Genomic DNA, 5,934 nt, shown 5'->3' with positions numbered 1-5,934 from the left:
TGTTGAACAGAATATGGATTTGTTCGATGCTTATCAGTAGTCGGCTGCAGAATTTCGGAGAGTGGGTTTCTTGTGAGCTGTCTTTGTAGTCTGGTACGAGCAGCCCTGACTTTTACGGTCTGGAATGTCTGGGTCGAGGACAGAAGGGCCTGAGATGTTAACAGGCGCCTTGCATCGTCTTCATCTCTAAATTGCACTAGTATTGGGCAACGCAAGGAGGGTTTCGACTTTCGCAGCCGCCGGACTGTACAGACTGTGTCATGCATGTTACATGCTGTCAAGATGGCGGCTTTTGTGCGCTCTATCGGGATGCGGTCGGGGGCATTATATAGTAAGACATGTTTACGGCTTTCCATACGCCGACTAATTTCCGAGGCGAGCATGTCAATAAAGACTGACGCTTTTGCAAGATCTGATGGATCGCATATTGCACCAGGAGTTAGAAGGCAGTCAATTGGTTGCATGATACGATAGGTTAACAGTTCATTCTCCACCTTATGCACACGAGCACTGAGACTTGCCAGGTCGGTGTGGAACTGAAATTCATTTGGTGAAGAGGATGAAAGGCAGCTACCGGGTACGGCAGAAGGGGAAATGTCAGTTAGTACAACTGAGCAGGTAGAATTTAGCTGGGGCACTCTATCGACCGGCCTTAGAGGATAATGAGGTTTGGTGTTATGCCTTTTGCCTGTAAGGCGCTTCTTTGGAAGCAATGAGGGGAAGGATGATGGGGAATCCGGGTCTAGCAAGCGCTTAGAGGAAGATGGGATTGGTGGCATTGTTTGCTTCAAATCAGGTAATAGTAAGCCTCAGTGGGATTATGCTAGCAAGCTTATGCTCAGTGGGGCCTAATCAAGCTAGGAAGAGTTGGAGGGGTGATTAGGTGCGGTCGAAAACGAGATATCTAAAATAGGTAGCTAAATGCTCTGCTAGGGTAAGTAAAACGCCACGGTCGGGCTAGGGTCCCAAAACAGTTTTTACAACACCTGACCTTGAGATTCAAACCTGTTGTTCATTAGAGCCCTATGTGTGCATTCGGAAGCAGCATGGTACGACTGCAAGATGGGAAAGAAGTATCACCGTTAGGTCTTGTATGCGGTTTCATCTGGCAGGAACCATCCAAACAGATAATTCTCGCCTGGCATCTCTTCGGACGGTCTAAATACTCCATGCATGGCAACTATATGTCCGCTTTCTACAAAAGCGCTTGTGGGTCAGCGTCCATACCCATAACGTCTACGGTGAGGAAGGTCTGGTACTTGTGGCCGCTCGCCACATGTTGACTGACCATGCGTTACAGCTTCTTGTAACGCAAAGAGAATAGCTGCTTTGGGAAACGACGAAAAAATGCGGAAATATTCTTTATGTAGTTTTAGGGTTATGGATGGTAGAAAAACGCACAGTGATCAATTTCTCAGGAAAGTGTATTTCAGGTTTCAACCAACAACCTGCTGTGTGATGACAGTGTAGAAGCGGCTTTAAAATTGAAATGCGCGTCAAAACTTACTAACAAAATCCATTTTGAACGGAGTTGAACCGAAGGCAGACTACAAGCATATTTGATCCACACAAACATTCGGAGAACTATACTTTCAACGTAAACATGTTCCTACAGTGCTAGAGGAAATTACACATGAGAGAAAGTGGTTGGATCCTACGATATGCAATCCCGTTCATACTCGCCCAGACATCCACAAGGTTCTTACCCGAAATCCAGGACCTTCTGAAAGACAGTCTCATCGAAATAAAAATACAAGAGTCCTAATGCCGTAAGAAGACTCCAACATTTTGGCGGATCTTTTCAGGTGGGCAAATGGCTTCATGCTAGATCATCAACGTCACACGCTTGATCGGTGACTAGTCCACTGGCATCTGTTTGTGATAAATCGGTCAGTTTTGGACGGCTCACTCCAACGTTTTGGAGGAAATTCCACTTCGTTGTTTTCAAAGACCTTTGGTCCTGAGATTTTGACACCTGTTTCTTATCTGATTTTGAGATGCTGATTTTCCTGACCCACAACCGATGTGTCGACCACGATTAGTGACGCATCATTTTGTCCGGGGCACCATAATTTGCGAGAGACTTTGCTCTGTATTTGGCGCTCTTAGAATCAAATAAGCAAACTATTTTTTGTTTTTGGCAGGGAGCACTTAAAACCTAAATAAGGGCTAGGTGCTAATTGCTGACAACGTTGGGGATTGTCGCTACTGTGGGCGCTTCCCTCAGATGGAGTGAGTCAGTTGAAAAATTCCTCTTTGGACGTGCCTACGGCTATTCTGGACGATTTGTTTGCGAACGTGTTCCAGCGGTTTGCGACAAAAAAGTTTATTGTAACAACACCGCGTGAGTTCGTTCGATTAGAAGTGAAAGCTCCCGGCAGGCTGGCGCGAATTGCACATTCTTGGTCACACACCAAACTTTTCTAAAACCATCGATTAGATGGAGAAATTTTTATATGAAGCTTTAGCGTTTAAATGCATTTATACAAACTCTTAGACTCTCCCCATGGGGTGCTAGTTTTACTGGATTTTTTATGCGTAATCAATGTCTAGTTTGGTCGTGAATTTCATATTTTAATGCCTATGGTAACGCGGCATGATGTCTTGTTGTAAACAGTGGAAAGTTTCGTAAAAGGTTGACTTTTTTACGTGCTTTTCCCTCTAGTGGATTCGGAAATATTTTGAAAAAGTATTGACATTGCTTTTCCGCTCAAACTCAGAGTGGGCGCCTAGACGTCGAACATGTTGGAGCAAGTTTCATACATTCGCCAATGCGTCCTACGAAGCGGGGCCAATTCACGGATTGATACACAGCATCGAGGGTTTTGCCCAAGGTTTCCAGGTCGCTTTTGTTCTTGCTGTTCAGCGGCTGTCTTTTACCTGAAAGGCACAAGTTCTGAGCGCGGGGCAGTATGCACGCCAGCGCGAGGTTTCGCATAAATAAATGTCTAATAGTGCTCTAAACTGAGTTCTAGAAGGAGCGTGGACAACCGCCGGAGGAAGGTCATTCCACGCAGCTACTACCCGAAATGAGAAAAAATTTTGCCTAATGAATGCGTGTTTGCGCTGAGCTTGAAAAATGTCTAACTATATCCCCGCCGTGTGTTTTCTAGGTCAACGGTAAAAAAACCTGTTTGCCAAGCTTTGTTCAAACAGGGCATCTTTCGTGCGTCCTGAGTAGACAACTTGGTTTACGTATTCCAGGAGCTGTCTGACGTAGGCCCCATAGAGTATCTGGAAGTCGGTGCGAGTGATACGGGAGAAGGTGCGTCGGATCATCCGTAAAATGGCAAATGCCCTTTGGGCCGATTTCTCATGGCGCAGTGTGATGGAAAAGTTTGAGGTGTCCCAGATGGCCAAATACTTTTCGGCGTCTATCCTCATGATGTATTCTGATCCTTTCTCACCATTTATAACAAAGGCATCCGCTGAGTCTCCTCCAAACGGCACATGGACGCACTTTTCGTCATTCAGATGAAGGTGCCAGTCCAACGACCACTGCTTTGCAGCGTCTACATCAATTTGAAGGGAACTGCTATTGGAACTCCAGGATTTCAAATCGTCTGCAAGAAGTGGACACGGACTTGCACGAACGTCTGGAAGGTGGTTGACGTAAACTAAAAAGAGTACTTGTCCAGGACGGAGCCTTGAGGAACTCCAATGGAGACCGGCCGGCGCTAAGAGTAGGTCAAGCCTATTCTCACTCGGAATGATCTATCTGATAGGAACGCCTTGATCCAATGAGGGATTTTTCCTTGAATCCCGTAAGACTCGAGTTTGTGGAGCAGCGGGACGTGTGGGACCCTATCAAATGCTTTTGAGGAGTTGGAAAACATGGCATCCGATATGATTCCCCCGTCCTTGACTTGGGTTACGCTGTTCATAAACACGAGCGTGTTTGTCACACAAGAACAGTTTGGGAGCTGGAGATATCAGGCTGCTTGAAGTAAGGTCATCTAGGATAGCTCGCTTAAGAATGCGTCCCATCACCTTGCACAGCACGCAAGTGTCGGTTATAGGTCTGTAGCTGCCAGGCGATAGTCGGTCACCAGTTTTGTAGATCGCCCTGACTTCCAAGCAGTGGGAAGGCTACCTTCGTCAAGCGATTTACGAAACACCAGGTCTAAATGATTTGCCAGTGTGGAATAATCAATTATATTCCGCACAGTGCTCTTCAAGGGTTTAACTTCGCCAGTATACTACCTCCTTGAAAGTGCCGTAGGTGGGATTAGTTGGTTCATGTCATTAGTAGCAGTGGTACATGCAAACAGGTAGCACAATAAGGTGTCCGGAACTTCAGAGATCTGGCACGAATTCAGTGGGGTGAGACAGTCTTTTTGCTGTCTGTAGAGTGTTTGGTGGGAAATAGCATAGATGTGTTGATTTGTGGGCAAGCCATCATACTGGCTGTGTCATTCGTGGCTCCATCATTGCGATCTCTCAATTGGGTACGGTAGCAGCCCATGCATGATCATCTTGATTAAATCAGCTGATGCTGCCAGGATACGTAAAATGAACCAGAGAATGGTGACGGATTAAATCCATCACGGATCAGAGATATTCTTGGGACCATTGGCGTGCAGTTTGGTTCTTTTTGCCACTAGACTTCTGCTCGTAATAGCAGACAGCTTATAGTGGCTCAGATTTCCAACTACTAAATTGAGGCGGCACTACCCGATTTCAAAAACCTCAACTGACGTTCTGGCGGAGGTTGTAGGGGATGGTGGTATGCCGTCGGTGCAAACCGGCCCGGCCATATGCGAGCATATGGAAAGTTCATCCGCCAAATTTCGCTCCACTAAGTTCATAACAAAATCACGTGGCTGGGTAGGAGGGGCAGATATTTAAACAAATGGTCCTTAAAGTTGTGAATAGAGAATGAGTGCTGTTTCGGTTACCCCGTGTTACCGGGCGGCCAGCCTCCAGATATCTGGGGAAGTGAGATTATCATCTATTGGAGCGTCTTTGGGCGGAAATGGTTGAGAAGCCACCAGCGACAGTTTTAAGAGTGGTTTAGTAATGCATATTCATAACTTTGTTTAGTTACCTGCAGATGAATACAAGTTGTCAATTAAAGCCAGCAATCAACAGCGGCATGCTGAATCGGAATATGGATGGCTTTCTGATATCAATTGCTGCGTGGAAAGAAGTGCTAACTGTTCCGGAAATTCGGGGGGATCCAAATGAATTATTGGTTTAAACTATGCAGTGACAGGCAACCGGAGAAAAACAAGAGCCAGGCGGTTGTGTTGCGCGGTTGGAGGATATGACGACTTCAATATGACGCAGTTACAACCCCGGGGAAAAGGATGGAGGCTTTACGAAAAGGGTTGCATTAGTGGTCTCACGCCACGCATATTTTGTGTCTCTGTTAACTTACACGAGGCAGCATCTTTCACTCTGCCATAATGAATGTTTCGGATTCGAAGGTTGGTGCACTTGGGTACGTGCCGAAACCTGGGTACGCTTAGGCCAGCGATGCAAGTTTTTGGCAAATGATGATTTGTCTTTAGGTTTTGTAAATGTAGTTGAAATAGTTGGTGCCAAATCAATCGTTATAATTACAAAGCTGTTAAATTCATCCGCGCTGTGCTTTGGCACTTTGGGAGATCAGGAGGAAGAAGTGGTGTTACATGAAGCGTCCTTAACTGGGCGTATGTCCAGGGTGGATCAATGTAGTTGAGTAATGCAGTAGATGGAGGAAAAGGAACGTAGGCCTAAAGTGGAGCGCGGAGTAAGGAATTTCTTTCGGAGGTAGGAATGCAGCTTAAGAAATAGTTGTCAACCATGTGCTTCTTAGCACCGACGAGGCCAAGGATTGTGACCAAGGCGGACACGGTGCAGAAGCATTTAGTAGGTGGTTGTGAATGGCCAGCGGACGAAACTGCTGACCAGGTGGGGCAAATATGGATGAAAAGGTAGCAAGCACTCGGT

The sequence above is a fragment of the Opisthorchis viverrini genome, assembly GCF_000715545.1.
Source record: "Opisthorchis viverrini unplaced genomic scaffold opera_v5_258, whole genome shotgun sequence".
Lineage (NCBI taxonomy): Eukaryota > Metazoa > Platyhelminthes > Trematoda > Opisthorchiida > Opisthorchiidae > Opisthorchis > Opisthorchis viverrini.
This window is presented reverse-complemented; position numbering follows the sequence as displayed.